This window comes from Ambystoma mexicanum, chromosome 9 (genome assembly GCF_040938575.1).
Source record: "Ambystoma mexicanum isolate Mex_15411 chromosome 9, UKY_AmexF1_1, whole genome shotgun sequence".
Lineage (NCBI taxonomy): Eukaryota > Metazoa > Chordata > Amphibia > Caudata > Ambystomatidae > Ambystoma > Ambystoma mexicanum.
In genome coordinates this window covers 712,325,568-712,351,318 of record NC_090931.1, presented here as the reverse complement: position 1 = coordinate 712,351,318, position 25,751 = coordinate 712,325,568, and the positions used below count along the sequence as shown (strand labels likewise).

The 25,751-nt window shown below is 45.5% G+C and overlaps 1 protein-coding gene across 7 annotated transcripts in view; it reads right to left on the bottom strand.

Annotated features, from left to right (window-relative positions):
• Positions 1-25,751, bottom strand: part of PIKFYVE (phosphoinositide kinase, FYVE-type zinc finger containing) — a 1,728,392-nt gene that overhangs the window by 947,614 nt on the left and 755,027 nt on the right. The window lies entirely within an intron of this gene.

Genomic DNA, 25,751 nt, shown 5'->3' with positions numbered 1-25,751 from the left:
TGGTGATGTTTGCTTGCATCCAAACTACCAACCATGTAGATGTAGTCCAAATCCTCACGCTCAATAACATTTGTGCCATATACTTCCAATAGTACCTTTAGGACCTGATCACCCAGGTTAGAGTCCAGCTTGGCATTTTCCCTCGGGCTCACCAAGCGGAGATTACAACTTCTGCTCACCATCTCCAGGTTCATGTTCCTCACTTTAAAAATGGATACTTGGCTCTGCAGATCATTATAAGCCCTGAAGCTACCATCCACCTCTGAAGCCATTCCAGTGCTATCTGTCCCCACCTTCAAAATCCTAGTCCCTAAATGGTTGACCTTGTTAATGTATTAAGTGAGGGAGAACTTGATCTCCCCAACATCCTGAGCGGCCTTTAGTCGTAGGGCATACATGTCTTTGGGCTTAGGAGTTCTCCTCTGAATCAGCACCCTGTTTTGATTTATTTCAGGCTAGGATTCTCAGGAACCCCAATCCTTTTTTAATTAATGTTATTAATTATCATCAATGTCAGAAATCCTAAGACTGGGAAGGAGCAGGAGCTGCAGGCTCAAACTGCTACTGGTTGGCTGACATTCCAGAATACCAGAAGCACCCTCCTTAAGAAGAGCTCTAAGCCTGCCTCCTTGATGTGCCTTGCTGTGCATATATTGGTCCCCTACCAGGGGCATATCAGACTGTAGACTGTAAAGGAGGCAGAAAGGAAAGCAGGGCAAAGGCAAGAAAGTAGGAAGCAGTAGGAGAGAGAAAGAGATGCACAGAACTGATTAAATTGGTACGTTACTGTAGGGTTGAAAGAGAAGGGAAAATGAATATATTAGTATTAATGCATGCGTAATGTTAGCAGTCAGTAATCCGGAATACTGGTCCGAATGAAGGTAATGAGCAATCCGGTACTAACACATTTTCTATTGATAATGTTTTATATTAGCTTACGAGCTACTTCTTGTAATTAGTGAACACACCGTTGTGTGATGGTCCCAAGATGTGCTAAGACAGCCGTTGAAGAGTGGAGGAAATGGTGCGCTCTGCTAAACCTTGGTAAATATACTGGGAGTACCCATAAAAACTGTCAAGAGTGACAGAGCCAAGGAATTATTGTACAAAAAAGTGAATGCTTTTAAATTCAGGGAAAAGGGAAGTGCAAAAAGTCCTACAAGAACCTTATGTGAATAACGTTTTCATGAGGAAGAGTTCCCCGAAGTGAGCTGTAAAAAATGTGGCGTCTTTGTGATGTTCACGTGTAATAATGGAAAATGCAGCTCTGGAATGACACAAGGTAACTTCTGCCAAGTTGGTGACTTTATTAGTAGACACCAGGTATAACGAGTAGATGGCAGGAAGGCAAGTTGAAGTACCTACATAAGGGTAGATGTATACCGAGATAAGCAGAGGCACTGGCCCTCTTAAACATAGCAGTGGCAACCAACTCCACGCACACATAGAACACAGGGATAGATCACCGACACAAAGACTCCACCGCACCAGATACACATGCAACTCACCCCAGGTTAAGTTTTTTGTAGTGATGGGGCTCCGCTCATAAAATAAAATGTATAGTAAGCTTTATTGTCCATTTGGTACGGCACTCTCTTAGGATCTTAGGATCACTAACGGTAGGACAAGAGGGTCACGAAGGACAAGTACAAACACCGTACACTGGGTTCACCACACCCTTTCAGGCAACCTCTCACCATCAACTGCCAACCGTCACTCCCACACTGAACACACCACGTTCCACCTAGGCCAACTATGATCTCACAGTCCCAAGTGCAGCTACCCACGTGCCATTATAACACTTCCCCCTCCGTTACATGTAGCACAACACCAAAATGAAGCGATGAACCTCAAAGCTGCATTCTTAACACAAAGGACTAACACTCCAAAGTTACCACTAAGTAGCTGTCAGGAATCGGCCCGGGTGCCGCAGGGGTCTAAATAGGCTAGCGCCGCCTCCGCCGTCTCACAGTAAACGGGATCAGGCTACATTGCATCAGCGGTCGCGATCCATTCGGTTACCTCGTATTAAAGGCGTAATCCACGGCCACAAGAATTTGGTACAACCTCGTCCTTCAGGGTTTTTGCATTGGCGGTTACCATGGAGATTAGGGCAGCAACGTCGACCCACACCACGGCTGCCGCACGTACAGGTCATGTGATCACAACTTGATAAAACTCTAGCCTGCAGTAAACTCATTGCTTCTGATTTTGAATTTGGAGTCTGCTACGTGCCTTGCGAAAATTCTTGTCTCCCTGTTCTTTGTACCCTTGTTTTCCTGTCTGGCCCTGCTACCTTGCATTGTGAGTACCTCTGGTCGGGGCAATTCCCCCTCGCTTTCTGCTTACCCGCTCCTGTCTTCTTTCCAGCCCTCCTGCGGAACTAACCCCGTTCTGCCTCACTGCTACTTGTTGCCGGAACGGACCTCGCCCAGGATTTGCCTTTGTCTCAAGTTTTTGCCTTCGGAACTTTCTCAACTACCGACCTGGATTGTCTTATGGATTGCCACTGCCTCTCAACTTGATCAACCTGGTTTTATCCTCGTGCGTGGACATTAGGAACACCTCCCGCTTTGGATCCACCTGACCAGTGCTCCTCATCAAGACTGCCGGTACACTACTCCTCTCCGGTCCCCGGTACGGACTAGAGACTGCCGTGGTACCATCAGGGGCGGAGGTAGGAGCGTCCTCGTTTCGTCGGGGATTGTACTGCCGACCCTTAGGCGTACGCATGCCGGCGGGAATAGTCCTACATCCCTGTACATTGGCGGTCTTACTGGAGCATTGGTTGCCCATGGAATTCTTGTCAACAATCCCATGGTAAGAGTGTCTGTCCTATTTTCATGTTTCTGTTCTTGATGTCCCTGGTATAAGTATTAAGGATAGTCTTTCTTGTATGTTGTAACAGCTATTTCTGCTCCTTGTGACGTCGACACAAAAAGGCTTTTCTGTTTTCAACTGGCATACTGTCGCACACGAGGGAGTCTGCTGCCACGCGTCGTTTGGGTCCATTCTTCCAAACAATAGATCCCTGGTTCTGGTTTATTTTATATCCAGACACAGGGTCTGGATATAGGGTAGATTTGTCTACATTGTAGGGTAGAATTCTTCGTCTACACTACGAGGGCAACCTAAGAAGGCGATCCTGACAGTAGCCAACTGCGTAAGTAACGCTGAAGTACAAGGGTAAGAAGTACAAATACATCTTTCACCAAACCAAAAACCGGACCTTACGAAAACTGCCAGGAACCCCACAAAATCATCAAGCTGACCTAAACTGACACTACACTATAGTCAAACTAACACCAGGAAACTCTCCGTTCATGAACGGAATTATACTATCACTGAGCGAGAACTCTTGGCCGTAAAAGACGCGTTCACCATCTGGAGGCATCATTTGCTTGGTACCCAGCTCCCTGTCCAGGTATACACTGATCATCGCAATTTAGTTGCCATTCACTCTGTGAAATGTACCACGGCCAGACTAGCCCGCTGGCATGAGTTCTTTTCTGCTTTCAATTTCACGATCACTTATCGGCCGGGTTCTTGTAACACCAAGGCAGACGCTCTATCACGTATTCCGGGAACCGACATATCGAAACCGGTTCCTACTCCAGTATTACTCTCTAGTCAGGTAATTTGTGGTTGTACGGTCGATCCTACGTTAAGGGCTCTCCTGGAGAACAGGGTTAAGCAACACCCACAGGTCATTAAGGATGAGAAAATCAGGGTCATGAATATGTTACCCTATCTTCATGAAAAACTGTATCTTCCCACCGACACAACTCTTTCCATGGCATTGAATTGGTGCCATTATTCTAAGTTTTCTGCTCACCCGGGGATTAGAAAAACCATGGAATTACTAGAGAGATGGGCATGGTGGCCTACCATGAGGTCCGACACTGCCCAGTACATCAAGACCTGTGCTGTCTGTGCTCAGGGCAAATCATCTCACGCAAAACCCATGGGGTTATTGCATCCCTTGCCCATTCCCAGGTTACCATGGACTATGATATCTATGGATTTCATTGTAGAGTTACCTCCAATCGATGGCCAAAATACCATCTGGGTTGTTGTCGATTATTTGACGAAGTCTGCCTTGTTTATACCCTGTTCGGGATTGCCTTCTGCCCCAGCCTTAGCTGAGTTGTTCATTTCCCATGTGTTTCGGCGTTTTGGTCTTCCTAGTATCATTGTCACGGATCAGGGGTCGCAATTCACTTCACGTTTTTGGAGGGCTATCACTACGTCTTTGGGTATAGAAGGCAGGTATTCCAGCGCCTATCACCCTCAGACTGACGGGCAAACAGAGAGAATCAATGCAACTTTAGAACAATACCTACGTTGTCTTCTGCTCCATTATCAGGGTTCTTGGACATCTTGTTTGGCCATGGCTGAATTCGCGTATAATAATTCCTTGCATACTGCCACAGGGGTCACCCCGTTTTTTGCTCTTTATGGACATCATCCACGTACCTTGCCATTGCCTTTGTCTGCTGGATCCAGTAACCCGGCTGCTAATTCCTGTGTCCGGTCGCTTACGGTTCTGTATACCCAAGTGAGACAACATCTGTTGGAGGCTCAAAGGCTTAGTAAACAGCGTGCGGATGTTCATCGTTCGGCATCCCCAGCTTACTCCCCAGGTATGCAGGTCTGGTTATCCACACGGAATTTGCGCTTACCTGGTCGCAGTTCCCTCATGCCTCGGTTCTCAGGCCCTTTCATGGTCTCTGGAGTATTTAACCCAGTGGCTGTCCGTTTACAGCTTCCCCCCACTTGGAAAATCCATCCTGTCTTCCACGTTTCGCTCCTGAAAGTTCAAGGGGGTTCACGGTTACTAGCCCCGAAACGTCCCCTGCCTGCTATTGGCTCAGACGAGTACGAGGTTCAGCAGATCATGGACACCAAGGTCCGTCGGGGTGTCCGCCTCTTCCTTATTGATTGGAAGGGTTATGGGCCGGAAGACCGGACTTGGGAGCTTTTGGAGAACATACACGCTCCGGCCTATTTGCGGGATTTTTGGGCTTCCCGTAGAGGGAGGCATTCTTTGAGGTGGGGTACTGTCAGGAATCGGCCCGGGAGCCGCAGGGGTCTAAATAGGCTAGCGCCGCCTCCGCCGTCTCACAGTAAACGGGATCACGCTACATTGCATCAGCGGTCGCAATCCATTCGGTTACCTCGTATTAAAGGCGGAATCCACAGCCACAAGAATTTGGTACAACCTCGTCCTTCAGGATTTTTGCATTGGCGGTTACCATGGAGATTAGGGCAGCAACGTCGACCCACATCACGGCTGCCGGACGTACAAGTCATATGATCACGACTTGATAAAACACTAGCCTGCAGTAAACTCGTTGCTTCTGATTTTGAATTTGGAGTCTGCTACGTGCCTTGCGAAAATTCTTGTCTCCCTGTTCTTTGTACCCTTGTTTTCCTGTCTGGCCCTGCTACCTTGCATTCTGAGTACCTCTGGTCGGGGCAATTCCCCCTCGCTTTCTGCTTACCCGCTCCTGTCTTCTTTCCAGCCCTCCTGCGGAACTAACCCTGTTCTGCCTCACTGCTACTTGTTGCCGGACCGGACCTCGCCCAGGATTTGCCTTTGTCTCAAGTTTTTGCCTTCGGAACTTTCTCAACTACCGACCTGGATTGTCTTATGGATTGCCACTGCCTCTCAACTTGATCAACCTGGTTTATCCCCGCGCGTGGACATTAGGAACACCTCCCGCTTTGGATCCACCTGACCAGTGCTCCTCATCAAGACTGCCGGTACACTGCTCCTCTCCGTTCCCCGGTACGGACTAGAGACTGCCGTGGTACCATCAGGGGCGGAGGTAGGAGCGTCCTCGTTTCGTCGGGGATTGTACTGCCGACCATTAGGCGTACGCATGCCGGCGGGAATAGTCCTACATCCCTGTACATTGGCGGTCTTACTGGAGCATTGGTTGCCCATGGAATTCTTGTCAACAATCCCATGGTAAGAGTGTCTGTCCTACTTTCATGTTTCTGTTCTTGATGTCCCTGGTATAAGTAATAAGGATTGTCTTTCTTGTATGTTGTAACAGCTATTTCTGCTCCTTGTGACGTCGACACAAAAAGGCTTTTCTGTTTTCAACTGGTATACTGTCGCACACGAGGGAGTCTGCTGCCACGCGTCGTTTGGGTCCATTCTTCCAACCAATAGATCCCTGGTGCTGGTTTATTTTATATCCAGACACAGGGTTACATTGTAGGGTAGAATTCTTCGTCTACACTACGAGGGCAACCTAAGAAGGCGATCCTGACAGTAGCCAACTGCGTAAGTAACGATGAAGTACAAGGGTAAGAAGTACAAATACATCTTTCACCAAACCAAAAACCGGACCTTATGAAAACTGTCAGGAACCCCACAAAATCATCAAGCTGACCTAAACTGACACTACACTATAGTCAAACTAACACCACTAGGCCCACACCACTTGTTCACACCAAATAGGAAAAATGGGAGTTATCCACTGACGTGGAAAAAGGGCATACAACTCTCCCATCTATTAGAACCGGACCGATAAGAAACCTACAAGGACGAAAACAAAAAAAAGGCACAACCACCTGTCTTGAGCTGCCCCCCAAGACACCAGGCCTGCCACACCTGGACGTTCCACAACCATTACCGAGCTACACTACCTGCCAACCAGTCCACCAGTGCAGCCAACACCTTCCACCTTGTGCTGCCCCCCAGGGCTTCAGGCCTGCCACGCCCCAGCACTGACTTGCTCATTCCGAGCAACGCACAGCACAATGAACCCATCAGCCCGACCTTACCGCACACTTGACCCAAACACCATCCAACTACACATCAAGTCGTAACATCCCCTGGCATATTCGTACCCAGACACGCACCACCACAGGCTCCACCACAACACCGGTACCACTACCCCTCTCTTACCTTTGAAGGAAGTAACCGGAACACGCAGCTCCCCAACCTGGAGAAATGCCAATTTCCAGAGAAAACAGTCTAATTGCACATCAACTAGCTTAACCACAAAATATGAACTACCAAACGCCTGTCCCAACCAAACGCGCTTGCTGACCCTAACAATACGCTGGCAATATACAGGCTGACCAAAAACCCTGGTAACTCACCGGATTCAACTATGCACCTACCGACCCCAGCATGCATACACCTCACCACACCAATTGACCAAAAGAATTGTCTGCTACACCTACGATACCTGTGCTGATCGCAGCAATGTACAACACAAACCTGCCAATTAGTGATCAACTCCCCGCTCACCCAACAGCATTAGCTGTGAGCCTCACCACACTAGTTATCACCCTAACTAGTGATCAACTTCATACTCACCACAACCACATTCACATTGAACATCACAACACTGGTGTCACTTTAGTGATCAACTCTTAACTAACTTCACTACTCCCCACAACCGCGTTCATCACAAACGCACCCCACGTACACACACCGATGAAAACTAATCACAACACCAAGCGGCTTAGTTCACTTCTGGAAGAAAGCACACTGAACCGATGCATACCAGAAATTGACACCATGAAAAGTCCTGGAAGCTCCACTTGAAATATCTCTGGGAACATCACTCGAACGATGCCAGTCCACAATATGCCAACACCCGTCACCATACAACCTGGACTACAAATCCCTTAATTTCCAAGGTAACGTCCGCACATGAAAGGAAACTTCCTTCTGACTCCATAAGAACACTCCCACGCTCACGTCCAGGTCGTCACCCTGACCCTCATGTTCGGGTCGAAAACAACTCGCAGGAAAAACAAACCTGCAAGCAAAAGGCATCTGTGGCGTTGCTGCACAGATGCACACGCGAAAACCCAATTTCAAAACGCTGTGCCGGAATGACTTAAAACCCCTTTAAACTTGCACAAGGTAATAAAAACAGAACCCCCGGGAACCTAAGGAATGGGAACATGAGGCCACGACAGACACACCACGCAAAACATAATAATGGCCTTGAAACAAAAAAACGAACCCACCCAGGGAATGTTCCTAACCCCTACGCTATGGGCCACAACGCAAAGACAACAGAATATAAAACAGGCCCAACAATCACCTACCTCATCCCCAAAGTTCACAAGTAACGTCCTCCAGGATCCACTAACCATCCCAAAGCTTGATCCAAAGTGCTCCACTCGCAGGAATTGTCGCCCCCTCCCGGGTACCAATCGTTGTGAAACCCTGAATTTACGGTGCATTCTTCATCCCTCTGATAGGCTTGCCCGCCTGAATGCGAAACTCTGGACGTCATCACCCCCACTGCGCTGTGCCCAGGTCAACAGCCGCAGATGCACCGACGGCCCCTCACGTGGGCCAATCCTGTTGCCATCTGAGCCGGTGACATCACCATTTCCCTCAGCAACTCTGTAGTTACACACAGGCCGCCTCCCTCGGTGGCAAAGAACCACTTTCCATCTGTTTCCGCTCCAAAGAGGAATCCGCTGCACCGCTTGGGGAGCTCCCCAATGGTGCGTTACACTCCACCATGCTGCTCACCTCCTTGCTCGCCAAGTTCACCTTCTCCTCAGCTGTCAGCAGTCACCAAAGCAGACCAAATTCTTGTTCCCAAATGGCTGGGCAAATGCTAGTGCGCCGTATGAAACGCTGACAAGTTCTCTGAAACGGTGCACCTTTTCCTCAGCTGACAGCAGTCATCAAACCCAGACCGAATTCCTCTTCTGAAATGGCTGGGCAAATGCTGGTGCGCCGTTCGAAACACTGGGAAAAGGGAGTCGAACTCCTCTCCCTTTTTCCAGGGTGTGGGGAAACTTACGGGGGGGGGGGGAGTGTCCGGGACGAGCTGCACCCCCAACAGCAGCGCTGACCTTCCTACCGTCTTTTGCTAATTCTCGTCACCAGTGTTGTAGTGAAGGGGCTCCGCTCATAAGATAAGATGTATAATAAGCTTTTTTGTCTATTTGGTATGGCACTATTAGGTTCACGAACGGTAGGACAAGAGGGTCAAGAAGGACAAGTACAAACACTAGACACTGGGTTCCCCAAACCCCATCAGGCAACCTCTCACCACCAACTGCCAAACGTCACTCCCACACTGAACACTCCATGTTCCACCTAGGCCAACTATGACCTCAAATTTCCAACATACACACATGCAGCTACCCATGTGCCATTGTAACAAAGTTCACTAAGTCTGACAGGAAGAACAGGATATAATGCGCTGCATAGTGTTTGGGATTCTTCACATGTGCTGTTCTGTTTGTCCGTTTATATCTTTTGTGTACATATAGGTAAACATTTGTTGGTTTACAGGATTCCAATTACTGCTTCTATTTCCAGTGATTAGCAAACTACCTCAGCTGAAGAGGCTGATCCTTATGATATCATGTAAATTGGACACATAATTGTCATAGAAATTATTTTATGAAAAACCATTAAGGCCGCCAAGTATAACTTTACAAATCCACGCCAAGCGAGAAGCTTCATAACTTCATCATTTTGGCAACAATTGCATCCAGCATCATAAAGTAAGAAACAACCTATGAAATTCATGAAGCAGGTGCACATTTTAGAAACAAAATTACATACAGGCTGAATTTGGGTTGATAACTAGGAGCAACCAGTAGGAAAATGAGAAACAAAAGATACCTGAAAACATGATTAAGTGATGGTGATTACCATATGAAACAGTCAGAAAAAGAGGGATCTATGTAGACAAGTAGAGAAGTTGTTGCTAATCAGAAAACAGTAAATAACCCAATGCTTGTAGGTATTCTCACAATTTATGACTTAAAAATGAGGTCCCTATTGTTGCTTTGTCAGTGCCATGTTTTGATAACTTTCCTGAAGGCTGCATAGGCACAGAATACTGTAATATCTGTACGAAGGGTGTCCTATAAGGAGCCAGGTGAAGCAGGAGGATCCATCTCATTTATTTCTTGAAGTAGGGGAGGGATTTTGATTGCAAGGCTGATCTCCCGTTAAGGAAAGGCATGTGTATCTTTAGTTTGTGTTCTAAGAAAAGTGGGCCTTTTCCATGAATCACTTAGAAATTCTGAAAAGGCATTCCTATGTGATTCTCTTGCCACAGGGAGCTAGTCTTGAAAGATGAGTGCTGGGCATATTGTTCTCTGAGGCCAATTTCAAGGAGGGTGCTGGCTTCCCATTCTAGACGCTTTGTAATCTTGATATAAGATACCCTGGGATGTCTAGGTATAGTCTGTGTATTTCTGGGGGAGCGCCAGGAAAGGAATCATTTGCCTATGTTTTCAAGTGTACGAAAGCCTGTTTCATGAAAGCGGTCATTTCTGGACTGTGATGAGTTGAATGAACTCTCCATCATATTATGTGAGGGGGGAGTCACTAGGGACTATGCGGACCCTGCTGCTACCTGATATCTTTCCTAGATGATGCAAGGAATGGGATCCTGCAGGCTCACAGTTCCCTCAGAGGTGCAGTATATTTAAATCAATGGAAAACCCAATATCTTACAATTCAGCAAAGAACTGCAAGTCCCAGCATTCATCCAAATCAAAAATATTCCTCAGTCCGAAACCTAACCTCTATCTGACCCTAACAATTTTAGAGAAAACTTAACATGTAAATTAGCCAGAGCAGTAGCTGGTCCACTCTGGCTTCTTCTGGCCAAAGCTACTTGGGTTGCTCCAAAGTTCATCAGTCTAACACAGGTTTCCAATAGTTTGTCAAAGCAAGGTTTTCCGTCATCTCTTCAGGTTCCTTATAACCAGTTTAAAGTCTTTACACAAGTCCAATGGTTCATGTTCCTTAAAAGGAGAAACTTGGACATTGTCTTTCAAAATGTTCTTGATTTAGTATTGAGTAATTTAACCCTCTAGATGCCCCGTATTCCAAGTATTGAAAAATGTTACTTAGATTTCCAGGGCTCCCCAAAGCCTTCTGGCCCTCTGATTTACTCAACTCATCAGGCTCTTTCTTGGGCTTCTCCCCATGTCCAGTAATCTGATTTCACTGGCTTCCATAAACCTTTTGGTTTCTCCAGCTTCTTGTTTTGCTCTCTTTGGTTAAATCCATTTTGCTTTCAGATTTACTGAAGTCTGGATGTTACTGTCCATCCCTCTCCCTGGCTTAACCTTCTCAGGAGTGCTCGCTTCCCTTTGCCTGCCCGGCTGGGCAGTCGCTACACTTCTCACACAGAGATCAGCAAATTGGTTCCTCCATTGAGGCCTGGCCTTGACGTCGGTTAACGGGCACCAGGCACACCACGGCTGCTATGGTCAGTCCACCTGGCGAGAAGGTCTCTCTCTCATCCTCATCTCTGTCTCCATTCCGGCGTTGTCGCCCTTCACAATGCCAGCCGTTCTGCATCTCTCTCTCGTTCTGCTCTCTCCCCACACTACTGCTTGCTCTGCAGTGAAGCGTGGCTCTGCCTCTCCAGGACATTCTATTGTTAGAGGCTCGCTCTGCCTAGAATTCTTTTTTCTGCAGTTAAGCTTCCTTGTCTCTGTATTCTCGCTGCCGTATTTCCACGTGGCGTGTTGATCTCCATCAGCTCTTGACTTCACGATGATCGCAGAATTGCCTACAGCCAAATATCTGGGAGAAATGTTAGTATGTTGGATATGCCACTCCACAGCAATATCATCAGTATTTTATGTTGCCATGTAGGCATGACATGGTGTTCTTTTTAGGGAGCTCCTGGTAGGAATCTGGTCCTTGTCCCTTAGGGCAGTCACTCCCAGTGAGGTTCCACTTTCTCAGACCCCTAGGTAAGGGTCTTGGTTAGCAGGCTCGCCTCTCTTGCCTCAAAAGGGTGCCGCCCCCCTGGGAAGAAGGAAGGAATTGCCCAGATTTGTCACATCACCGATTCACAAGATCCAATGCGACTTCTCAAAGAGCCTATCCCGAGGTAACTTGCTTAATATTGTACTACCTCAAATAAGAGGAGGAACTTGGAGGCGATGGGAAACACCATAGCAGGGCCAAGACTGGATGAAGCAGAGTACGGAACCAGACACAGCCATCAGAGAAACCATTATTGGCTTGTTGAGGTTAATACAGATGTATTTCTTTACTTCATCAGCATTCACTTGGCCATACATTTGCTTCATGTACAGTTACTCAGATGAAAGAAAATTGCGTCCTAATGCAATTGTATTCTTACCTCAGGCAGCGCCCGTATTCCCAATGTCAGTTTCTTCTTTGTGGGAAATAGGATTAGAATAGCCACCCGCACCCCATTCCTATGGATACTGAGCTAGTCAAATCCAGCCCTGATGTTTAATAGTGACATTATTATGGAAGTACCAACCCACATGTATGACTTCTGCAAACAAAACATTTTTTTAAATTATGTTGGGATTTAAAATTTTAAAAACAAGACGATATAATTTCTTAATACAAGATCATTAATATCTCAATGTAATTGTGCAGGAATTCCTGACGTTTTGTCCTTATTACTTGTCTTTATGACCCTGATACAATCCTAGTTTTGGAAAAGGGTTTCTAAAATCATTAAGGTTGCCCCTGACAGGCTCATTGCTAGTTTTTGGCGTGCAATTTGTTATGTATGCGGACGACACTCAGATTTTCTTTCGACTCGAGAGAAAGTCCTTCTGAGCTTTTGAGAGCCTGTCTTTCAGTGGTGTCCCAGTGGATGACCGAAAATTGGCTCAAGCTAAATGGGGGAAAAGACGAGTACTGGTGATCGGTCAGTCACCTAACAGCTGTTCTTCTGATTAGAGGCCTGCATGTTTGGGACCCTGCCCTAAACCATCTATTGTGGTTAAAAGCCTGGGAATTAAGATCATAAACTCAGGCTCCAGAGAGGCGCAAATATCAGCGGTTTGCCGGAGTGGCTTTGTTACACTTAAGTTTCTTAAGAAGGTGCTCCCGTTTCTTCCTACCGAGGCCAGGCGTAAGATCATTACTTCTTCCATTATGAGTGTTATAGACTATTGTAGGGGTGTACCGAACTTCGGCTTCGAGTAAGTATTCGGCCGAATTCCGGCTGAAAAAAAAGCTATTCGGCTCCAGCCGAATAGTTTCTTGCTATTCGGCCCTTGCCGAATACTTTGACATTCTCATTTGAATACAATGCAACATGAACCTGGGCAAATATAGACTTCATTTTGTAAAATGGAGTAGAATTAGACCAGACAAATTGCTATCACACAGCTGAAATATCTTATATTGTAATCTGCTCTTTAGGGCATGTTTTGCTACATTTTCATAGACATAAAAGGTGCTCATCTTTTATGCTTAGCCTGCAACAACACAGGAAAATCTTTTCTTTTTGCAAATGTTTATATGCAATGTGCACTTTTTTCAGTTGGAAAAGACAAACTGAAAGAAATGTGCATAGATACTTTCAGTTCCTGTCATGTCACTTCCCACTGCGTACGTCATAGTCCCCCCTATTCTTTTTTTAAAGGTTTTGAGTCTCTGAGTTTAACATTATCTGATATTTTATCAGGAATGATAAGTTGCATATGTTTGTGTATTGGCGAGAAGGAGTGGCTAAAATAAGTGAAAAGTGAGCAGCATTTGCTTGGGTGGGGTGAATAGTTGCGAGATGGAGTTCACACATTTCAGATTTCCTCTTGATTTTTGTCCTGCATGAGCCGACATGAACCATTATATACATTTCTACGTGAGCTGCAAAGAAGTTTCGAAACTCGACCACATCGACTTGGTTAGAGAATGCAATGCATCTGATTCACAAAGGTAGTCCTTTTGCATTTGTGAAGCCTCCTACTTTAACTGGCACTGAATATGCAACAATCTTCTGTACATTTGGTCCCTTGATTTTGGCTGAATCTGCTTTATTTCTTGCTTTTCTGCTTTAAATAATGATGCTACATAAATTACAATGAAGAGATAAAGTACAGAATGCATTCATTTAAAATGGTGCTTTATTTGTTTTTTAATAAGTGTGTTTTTTGAAGTTTGGAATATGATTTATTAAATAAAGCAACTATTCGGCTTCATATTCGACTACGGCCGAATAGTTGACAAACTATTCGCTATTCGGCCGAATACTAAATATACTATACTACAGCCCTAAACTATTGTAATGGCATCTATTTTGGCCAGGCAGAAGCATTGCTTCAACAACTCCATATCCTCCTCATCCAGAAGGGTGGCTTCTGCTGGCTTCATCCAGGCTGGCTCTTAATGCCCCTCGCCTTCCCCATTCTCAGGACCACATTCGGCGCCTCCATTCGCTGCCTGTCAGAACCCGGAAAAAGTTAAAGATTTTATGCACAGTACATCGCTCTATCCCCCCCATGGGCGCTAAGTTCCTACAAGCAAAACTATCTTGCTTACCAGCCCAGGAGAACTCTGCACTCGGCTCATCAGTTTTTGTTGACTATCCCCCGCTTTCAACACTCTTGTGCGGGAGGCAGATCCTTTTCTTTACTGGCTCCGACTCTGTGGAATGCTCTTCCTTTGCACATCAGAAGCACCCATGTCCTATTCATCTTTCGCAAGCAGCTAAAAACCTTTTTGTTTTAATTGGGTAGTTCTCCTCTCCGATGTTTTTTTTTTCCCCCAGCGCCTTGATGCCTTTTGGTCTTTGTCGCGCTTTATACATTTTCATACAATACAATACAATCTTATGAAAGATTTTCTCCAGAGAACAAAGGGAATAATGCAAACTTTCAGTTTATTGTTACCTTCCTCGTAAATCTTTATAAAAATTAAATCTTTATAAAAACTTGAATCTTACCTTTTTTTGTTAAGCTAGCAAAGGTGGATATCGCTGGCCTTGCGTACCACATTGAATGTATTCCTTTCAGCGTGTAATACAAGTAAATGGTCTAAATTGGAAGAGCATGCAAGCAAAAGATCTCGTCATTTCTTGTTTGTACAAACAGTTTTACTTTCTTTATGGTTTTGCTTTTAACTGTCATACCATGGACACAGACAGACTTGGCAACAGTGAATCTAGCAACTTTCCTCCTCAATTTTCCCTGATTAGCATATATAGAACAAGGTACAACCGTCAACAGTAGCTTGGGTTTGGTTGAATATGGTAGCGGGGAAAGGGATCCTGATCTCTATCCTCTGCAGCTCCCTTCTAACTCTTCCGTTCCTTGCCATTCTCGATGCCACACCGTGGGCTTGTTCCTCCTCCCACTGTTAGCGCTACCCTTAAAATCATTGCCTTACTCCTATCCCCTGCATGGGTCTTGCGTACCCCTCTTTCCTTCCTAATCTCACTGGTTCTTGACTCCCTAATCCTGAACATTTCTTTATGCTTCCTGGCTTCCTGCTGATGATTACCTCATGCTATCTTTCAACACTGAACCTCCTTCCACCAATTTACTATTACCACCTTGCATTCTTCACCTGAAACCATCCTATGCTCTCCTAATGCCACATGATTTTCTAGCCACTTCCACCCACTTCATCAGTCTCTCCTTCTGCCGCCAACGTATGTTCTTCCTCGAGACCTAAACGCTCTGCTAGCTGCACCAGTACCTATGCTCCGCACTGGAGGTGGACTCCTCCTGCAGGTTCCAGCTACCGTCCCCAGACTGGGCATAAAGAGGAAATGAGCTCTTCTTGACCCCGAGACCCTGGATTGGTACTTGCAGTACCAGAGAAGCCAGGGTTGCTAGATCCCAATCTTCAACCACTTAGAAGCTTCCTCCAGCCGGAGCCGACCACATTTGATGGCTTCAAATCATTCAGGCCCTGTGGTGCTGCCTGTGGCACTCTCTCTGAACCTCATACTGTTGTGTTGCTGCATTAGACAAGAAATTCACCACTAAGAAAGCTGTCTAACTGCCACATCTTCAAACAGCACCTCCAACCCCCTGGGTCTTACTATCAGCCCGACCTGGACCTCGCCTCGAAGCATTGTTTGGCCCACCAGCTCAACCATCGCACCTAACCTGGTGGAGTCTTCGAACCACACCGCTCTGAGGCCGCATCCAACCACACAGAGCTTCTAATCGAACAAGACTTGATGCTGAGTCGCTGGTTTGGTCCCCACATTCAAATCTGGTTTGATCCGCACACAACAGTGAGAAACCCAGTTTGACGCAAAGCTCCATGCACCTGAGCAAAGTTCCACGGTTCTGGTGCTATGGCCAGCGGCTAGAGGTCCATAGGTGTTTTGGGGAGGATATGCCCATGGGCAGTCGATTGAGATGGCACATTGGAACACGACATATCCAGCATGTATTGCACTTATTCATTTCATGGAAATTTGGAACGTCATCAGGAAGCTGTTTTTTGGCTTTGCTAGGGAACTTAAGCATGTGATTAGTGTTAATCGCCAGCAGTGCACCAATCACCAAATAGTGCAAATTGCCATATTTTCAACCAGGGATTGTCCACTATAAGCGAAGTTAGTTTGGGTATTGGTGAAGCTGCCCGAGGAGAGCTAATGTGAGTCTGTTGAAGCTCCCTCTAAGGGGACTGTGTGTTGCGGTTAGTGGTACTGACAGGGATGCTTCAATGAACATGCACAAGCTGATTTCGATGCCGTTTAAAAGTCCGAAATTGTCCTCAGACATGGCAGTTCTTTTGTCAGATGCAGAGAAAGCCTTCGGCTGTATTAAATGGGGATTCCTTTTTGAAGCTCTGAAGAGGTTCGTTTTTGGTTCTACGTTGATTGACTGGATTGCCTTATTGTAACACCAAACCGACAGCTTCTGTTCTGACAAATGGCCTTTCATTCTGATATGTGTGAGCTTGAAAGAGGCACTAGGCAGGGTTGTTCCCTTTCAACAGTGCTGTTTGTAATTGCAATGAAGCCCCTAGCCAGCTCGATCAGAAATAATATTTAAATACAAGGGGTATTTACAGTGACGCAATGCCAAAGCTGTGGCTTTACGCACACAATCTGTTGCTGGTAGTGCAGAATGTGAAGAGTCCTCTTCCAGGTTTGATGAGGCAGATTGTGCCACCGAGCTAATCTGGCAGTGGTACATTTCACTGACTGAAGGGCAACCAGATTGCGATGATCAGTGTATACCTGGACAGGGATTGCGGTACCCATCAAATGATGCCTCCAGACCATGAATGCATCTTTTACGACTAGAAGTTCTCTCTCGGTGATAGTGTAATTCCGTTCATGAATGGAGAGTTTCCTGGAATGATAAGCTACAGGATGAACGGCAGTAGACTCACGGCAGGCCTGTGACAAGACTGCTTCTAATGCGGTATCGGATGCATCCGCCTCGACCACAAATTGCAGAAGCGGATCTGGATGTTGGAGCACCGGGGCCGTAGTGAAGGCTAATTTGAGGGTTTCAAAAAGCATCCTGAGCCCTCTTGTCCCATGCGAAAGTCTTCTTGCTGCTAGTCAGGGATGTCAAAGGAGCTACGATCTGAGAAAACGAACGTACAAAACGTCTATGAAAATTGGTAAAGCCCAAAAATGACTACAATGTTTTAAGATCTGTAGGGACCGGCCAGTCCAGGACCGCCTTTACTTTGGTCGAGCTCATCTGTATTCCCTGGTCTGTTAATATCGTACCCAAGAAACTCCACAGATTTCACATGAAAAATACCCTTTTCTCGTTTAGCATACAAAGAATGTTCCCTTAGACGTTGTAGAACCAGGCAAAGGTGTTGTACATGGTTGTCAGAGGAATCGGAATAAATCAGAATGTCATCAAGATAAATGACAAGAAACGGTCAGTCATATCTCTGAAGATGTCGTTGACGAAATGCTGAAATGTAGCCGGGGCATTGCACAGCCCAAAGGGCATTACACAATACTCAAAAAGACCATATTTGGTCTTAAGTGCCGTTTTCCATTTGTCCCCTTCCCTAATTCTGACTAGATTATAAACCCTGCGTAGGTCTAGTTTGGTGAAGATCTTGGAAGAGCCGAGTTGATCAAGAAGAACAGATATTAGGGGAATTGGATATTGATTTCTGATGGTGATGGCATTTAATGCACGGTAATCTATACACGGTCTGAGGTCTCCCTCCTTCTTAGGTTCAAAAACCATCGGTGAGGCTGCCGGTGATCGTGAATAACGAATAAACCTGTTTAAGGATTTATCGATATATTCCTTTAGAATTGCTTCCTCCTTCTGCGTAAGTGAGTAAATACGCCCGGCAGGTATTTTGGCTCCAGGGACCAAATCAATACGGCAATCATATGGTCTATGGGGTGGGAGAGTCTCTGCTCCTTTAGCATCAAAGACGTCACCAAAGGAAACGTATTCCTCGGGTAATTGGTTAGTGACAATGGCTCCGATTGCGGAGATACCGTGCATCAATGGTCGACAAGGACTCTGATTCAGGATCCTGGGAAAAACATGTGGACTCACAATAGGAGGACACAAACTCCAATTTCCTGGAGTTCCACTCTACCACTGGATTATGACGTCTCAACCAAGGTAAGCCCAAGATCAATCGATATTCAGGGGCTGCGATAAGGTCAAAGCTAATCGTTTCTTCATGACCATGGCAGGTGGTTAACAACAGATCAACCGTTTGTTCCGTAACCAAACCGGACAGCAACATTGACCCATCCACAGTATTGACCATTTCTGGTTGAGATTTTGTGACTACTGGGATGCCTAATTTCTTGGCAAACGCACCATCAATATAATTACCGGTGGCTCCAGAATCTAACACCGCATCAATGAACCATTCTTGGTCTGGAGAATGGATACAATGGGTAGGAATGACAAAAGGCTTCATAGCCAGGAAGTTAAGGAACGTTGAGCTCGGCAGAGTGACTCCTACTGCCGGGCTTTGGCATTTCCCCGACGTTTGGGCTTCTTGTTGCAAGTCTATAAGAAATGTTCTGATGACCCACAGTAGAAACACAGATTGTTCTTTTTACGGAGTTCTCTTTCTTCAGGAGTCAAAGGACCCCGAATAGTTCCTATCTTCATGGGTTCTGGTCCTCCCGGAATGGGAGTTGGAGGTAACATAGCCAATTGAGTGTTAGGCCTTTTTTCTCCTTTCCCTTCAGCTCTTCTTGAGTCTATTTGGAGTACCATATCTAGGAGCTCAGGAAAGGTCGTGGGTACAATAGGGACTGTAGACAAGGTATCTTTCAAGGAGTCTGAGAGTCCATGATAGAACATAGAAGCTTTTTTATCCTCAGGCCACCCAGTTTCAGCCACAAGTTGATTAAACCGGACCAAATATGCCAACAAGGGGGACTCGCCCTGATGTAAACTCAAAAGTGTAAGATCCGTAGCCTGAGTCTTATACCGGGCATCAAATACCCGACTAATCGCTGCGATCAAAGCATCGCAGTCAAACAACAGCGGACTACCCTGTTCAAGTAATGGGTTCCCCATGAGGTGGCCGTCCCACCGAGAAAAGCCGCCTTGGTCTTGGAATCAGGGAACGAGGAAGGTCTACATAGAAAATGTAGACGGCACTGATTCAGGAAGGTACGATAGGTACGAGGATTGCCAAAAAACCTTTCAAGTTGGGCTAAAGGGAAATGGGGTGTCAAACACAGGACCAGATTCCTGCCCTGACCTAGCCATTCCTGAACCCGAGGGGGCCAAAGGATCCGCTACAGGAGGGGCAGCAGGAACCATTCCTGCCTGTATCTCATTGATGCGTTGTTGAGTAGCGGTATGTGCTGCTGTCATATCCGCTCGTAAGTCAGTGACCATTTGCATGATTTGGGCTGAGGCATCGGTTGGGTCCATGGAGGCTTCTGATTATGTTGAGAATGCCTGCTCAAGTTGCCCCCCTAGTGTAGATGAAGAATTCTACCCTACAATGTAACCCTGTGTCTGGATACAAATAAACCAGCACCAGGGATCAATTGTTTGGAAGAATGGACCCAAACCACGTGGCAGGAGACTCCCTTCGTGTGTGTGTGTGTGATCGTATGCCAGTCGACAACGTGATTTGCCTTTTACACCAACATCAAAGAGGAGCAGAGGGACAGCATGGGATGGATAGCAAGCATTCCACATAGAATCAATGCTCCAATAAGGCAGCCAGGTACAGGGGTATAGGACTATTCCCGCTGGCACGCGAACGCCTAGGGGTCGGAAGTCCCGAAAGAAATACCCGACAAAACGAGGATGTTCCAACCTCACCCTGTGTTGGTACAACGGCAGTCTCTAGTCCGTACCATGGTGAGGTGCGGAGGAAGGTACCGGCAGTCTGACTATGGAGCGCTCGTAGTCACGTGGATCCCAAAAACAGGAAGCAATCCTATGCAGTCCAAGCCGGTAACAGGCTGGCAACAAGGTTGATCAGGCAAAAGACAACACAATCCTTAAGGCAGTCCAGGTCAGATATTGGGGAATCTTCCAAAAAGACAGAACGTGAGACAAGAAACAATTCTGGAGCAGGTCCGGTTCGGCAACGGGGAGTTCAATAATGACCAAAGCGTGAGACAAAATCGATTCCTGGAGGAGGTCCTGGTCGGTAGCAAAGAATAGCGCAGCAGAAAAGGGTTTTTTTTCAGCGTAGAAGCAGGGAGTACGAAGTAGCAGGAGGTAATGGGTAGAACGGGGAGGCACATACAGGGCGGGGAAGACACAAGGGGATTTCAAAGACAGAAGTTGTAGCTGCTTGAACTTTGAATACAAGGTTGAAGCTGGAGAGCAGAAAGCGAGGCAGGGACAGCAAGGCAAAAGTCAATAGCAGGTACGAAGACTTGATTCAGGATACGCAGCGGGCTAGAGTTTATCTAGTTCCAGTCAAATGACTAACATGCGCCTGACGTGGTGTGTATCCAAAACCCTACCCTAATCTCCATGGCAACCACCACTGTGACCAAAAAGAGGGATAGCGTTTTATTAATTTCTTGCGGCAGCGAATTAACCCTCTTTTACGAGGAAGACGATGGGACCGTAATCTCCGGCGCATCGTGGATTGTCCCTGTTGTGTGTGACACGATTGGGACGGCGCTTGCCTTGTTTGACACCTGGTAAGCCCGGGCCGATTCCTGACAAATAGAGGGATTAAGCTTTTTTAAATGGGATATGATCTTATGTCTTTTGATCGGGTGGTTACTGCCCTTAATATTCCATGTTACACATCTAAGTACAATTATGACTCACTGAAAATGATAGAATAAGTACATTAAGAGACCAAAGAATAAAGGAATCAATAAGAATTACAAGCAAGATAATACATTCTACCATCTGTACCCTTGCATAGATATGTAACAGATGCACTATAAGTAGTAAGGGTGGCCACAAGGGGAAAACACAAAAGGGACATGGGAAGGGAGGGGTAAACTTGACCAAAAGCAAAGTAAAAATGTTTATAAGCCAAGTGCTGCAGAACATATCTGTAATATGATATACAGGAGATCAGGTGTAAAAAGGGGTCAAGTACCCTAAGGCAGAAAAAAGGGACAAAAAAAATAAAAAATAAAAAAATAAAAAATGGAGCAGATGACACCAGTAGAGCCAAAAGAAAACCAGCCCTGAGAGAAGGAGGTGTCAGGCGGTTCCCGGCCCACCACTCAAATGGGTACATTCTAAGAATTGCAGCATACCTTGATGTGACAGAAAAATAGTTAGGTTCCCGATGTCGATGGGGTGATGGGCAGCGAAGTATCCATGTTTTCCGTTTTAAGGTTATGTATGTAAGCCTTGAGGTCAGCAGGTTCATCAAATATTGAGGTATGGCCTTCGAAGGTTACCTTGAAGGTGCAGGGATGGTATAGCCCATAGCTGACATTTAGCTGTTTTAGCGCAGGGCGATAAGAAACTCCTTCCTTCGTGGAGCCGTTTTTCTTGGAAACATCTTGTGATATGTAGAGCCTATTGCCATGCCAAATTAGAGAATTTTTCTCTTTGGCTTTCGCTATGATGAGCTGAATTTGGGTGTATTCCAGTAAGCAAAAGATCATAGTTCTTGAGGAGCGTTGCAATGTTGAGGAGGTTTTGGCAGGACCAATATGATGTGCCTGATGGATGTTAAGTGGCATCTCTTTAGGTATATGTAGAACTACTGAGTAGATTCTGAAGAAACCTGATGGCATCATTCCCCTTACTGCCCCCCGGAAGCCCTGTAATATGTAGATTATTACGTCTGCTTCTGTTTTCTAAATCTTCGTTGTGCTTTCAAAGGTCTTTTACAGATTTTTCTAACAGTAACACTTTAGGGGAGATATCCTCTGTGAGACCAATTCTATGCTCCATTTCTGTCATCCTTTTTTTGAAGATATTCCACCTATCGTCCAACTGTTGCAGCTTTTGATTGGTGGTTCCTATAAATGGTCGAAGAGACCTTATTTCGAGCAATATGTTGTCAATTGCAGGTTCCAAGAGGGGTTGCAGTCGGGGCAAGTCACTTTTTAGCCTTTTATTGGTAGCTACAGTAGTATGTGCTTCTTTTGAGGCTATGGTAGATTTCTGGTTAGTTTTCCCTGAAGCCATGCCAAAGAAATATGTAGCAATAATATGTAGAAAATATCCAAAAAATAAATATTAGCAGCCAGTAGGTTCAATAAGCAGACCTTCCAAGAGTAGTAATATGTTTTAACCTTGTGATAAGTGAGAACACAAGGTTATTCTGAAGAAAGGAGTTGGTTTTTCTTAAAGTCAATAATTTGTATTTAAAACATGCTTGTTAAATAAAAATGTCTCATCACAATACCTCTAAAACAGTGTATTTTCCTGTATAAAAATCAATGTCCACTAGATGGCAACGTCGCAGCTGGCCGATTGCTTAATGTTTTCTTCAAGACTTCCTCACATGTGACAGGGACACGACGTGAGGAGCTGCTGTGAGCCGCAAGATATGGTGCAGCGGTTCTATAGAACGTTGAAACTCTGTTCAAAAAAGGACACAAAGCTTCTTTTATGCCTGCTGTTACAGGATACGAGGTCCTACATTTTGTGCTGGGGTGCTGTAATAATGTAGGATAACGGAGTGGTGGGTCGGAGCAGTCGCCTATGCTGTCACTCTCGTTCGGCACCAAGCCACGCCCCCCACTCTGGATTTTCTCCTTTGATTAGATCTTATGCATGACAGCTGGCAACAGCGATTTCCTCAGAGACAAAACCTAACCGCTCAACAGTAGACTATCAGACGACGGAGAGGGTGATGACGAATAGTGTGTACAGACCTGAGCCCTACAGCCACGGGAATGGCGTCGTCAGAGTGCAATATGAATTTGCCTTTTTTGGTATCTTCTCCTGTGAAGTGTTCTCAAAGGATCGCAACCTCTTCTGGTCAGAGGGGGCACATTCTTGGGTCTGCGGACCCTCAAAGGTGCATGACTGTACACAGAGGTCACCACTAAACTTCTATGGCAGTCCTTCCGAGTCTTGGAGGAGAAGGCAGGCATATGGGTCATCGTGATCAGGATGTAAGAAGTAGATGAACTTGAGTTGCCGATCTTCAATGAAGATGTTTTTCAGGCCGCAATTTTCAGAGACCTTGAAGATGCTTTTTCTCATAGCATCCACCCTGGTGTGAGTAAAGCCCAAGGCTGGGTCTGCGGCAACCACAGTGCAGAAATCGGACAATGGAAGGATCTCGTCCGGCAACGGGTCTCTGCCGTCGAGTGTCACAACGTGACTTGAAGATGAAGAAAAAAGGTAGACTATTTCCCGCAAAAATAGGCAAAATGTTACTGATAGTTTGAGGAGCGAAACAAGGACTCTTCTGAAGATGGCCACCAGGGGTGGAGCTTAGGAGGACGAATGTCACTGGCTGGGGCAGTATGCCCCAAAGTGACAGCAATAGGCTATAGAAGCGACAAGCAGCTTAAGGCGAAACTGCTTTAATATTACAGAGGATTCCCAGCCTGAGGACGGGGCAATTCATGAGCATGTAAATCCATGTAATACCCAATGCTGGAGAAACGCATACACAGCAATTAATCTTGTCAATTGACCACTCAAAGTACATTCCTCCACACATGCTGGTGGGGCAGAATGTGCTAGCAAGCAACCAAGCAGGATACCATCACCAATGCCTCCCCCTCTCGGGCTCTGGTACACTCAGTGTACACTACCACAGTGTAAACTACCACAACACACCTAGGAACTTACCAGGGCGTACCTGGTGGTCTAAATGTGCCTAAGTCAGTATTTTAGGATTAACATTGTTCCTGTTCTCTCTCTTTACTAACTCCATTTCTCTGCTCCCTTTTACACAACCTTGTGCCAAGAGGCTGATGAAATGGTAGAAGTCACATTATATAATATCAAGCTATATTACATTACATTGCATTTTGTGGAATTTTTCAGTTTAGTGTATTGGAATTTTATAAACTGGAAGCTGTGACGAATCCAGGGGATTTGTCCCTTCTCTCCAACAGGCAACATATACAGTATCCATAGGTGGGACAGAAATACCCAAATAGGAAGAGGCAGTCTTCACAGACGGGTAGGGCACACAAGGACAGTATGGACAGACCTAATGTTTGACCTGCACAACCAAGCAAATTACCTGGAAAATAGATCAGAATATTTGGGGTTTGGATGGACCAAGGAACACCTGGAAAAGAGAAAGACTAAAAGACCTTTAGCATATCCAGGCCAATAGCATGAGAGAGAACCAAGATCATTTGAGTGGGGTCAGAAACCAGCCACCATTTTCCAACTAATTTTCTATTTTCCTAGGCTAAGTTTGTGTTACCTCTTGTATTAGTGCCAGGGCCAGTGATTAAGGTAGATTAGGTTCGGCAAGAGGACAGATTTTTGGTATTGTAAGACATCCTGATGAGCATTTCTTTTGAGACTAGGGAACCATCATCTCAGAAGTAGGGATAGGCGAGGCATGATTGCTTTTAATAAAACCGACCCAACTCAAATATACCTTCTTCTCCATCTCCTATGTCTGACTTACCATAAAGCTTACTGGGAATGTCATGCATAATGGGAATGTCAAAATGGAATTTTACTTTGAATGTCAAACTCGGAATGTACAGCTTACTGGGACTATCACACTTGTAGCTTTACAGGAATGTCAAACTCATGTAGAATGCCAAAGTGGGAGATTATGGGACACTGAAAATGTCAAACTGGGAATTTACTGTGAAGATCCAGCTATCTTGAATCTCAGGTCATACCAGGCTGAGAAAGTGGGTGAGTAGGAGTGCAGAGACAGAGTATGACGAGTGACTGCTAGTGTTTCAGAGTACCTTGCCATATCCAAGTAGGCATAAGGTAATGTCCCAACTGTGCATAATATAAACTGGTAATGAGGGAAGTGGATTTGGTGGAAAGCAGTAATGATGTGCCAAGCAGACATAATTTAAGCTGGTAATGACAATGAAACACAGAGAAAAATATTTTCCACCTTGACTATTGTTATGATACCAATGGCCACAATAAAATAAAGGATTCTATGTGCAATGTGTACCTTTTCAAACAGATCTATGCATCACAAATGCTCCCGAAAGTGCACCTTTCAAGGTTCTTTTGAGAAAAGTGGCTCCGAATGGTTCTAAACAATTAAAAAACATGTAGAATGGTTTAGTCTAGATTATAGAATTTTAACCATGACATGTAATATCATGGATGCTCTAAATATCATGTGTTGAAGAAGTCACTCTTCCACTTTGTTTGGGCTGAGTTTTAGGCAGTTTTCCTTTTTTAACCATCAAAGTTTACCAATGTCAAGTTTCCCACGTTTATACCTGTGAAGCGTAAAATCAAAGACACTGGAGTGTTTTCTTTGGAAGACTTTTTATCCGTAACCCTTCTCAAGCAGTGAGAAAATAGTAGCTTATTATGCGGAACATTGTGTGCAAAATATTCAGATACTGTTAAACAAACTAGAATATAATCAGACTCTACTACAAAACAACTGCAGAAGGAGAAGGGAAAAGTTCATTTCTGGCCAGGTAATTCTCACATAAGAGTGA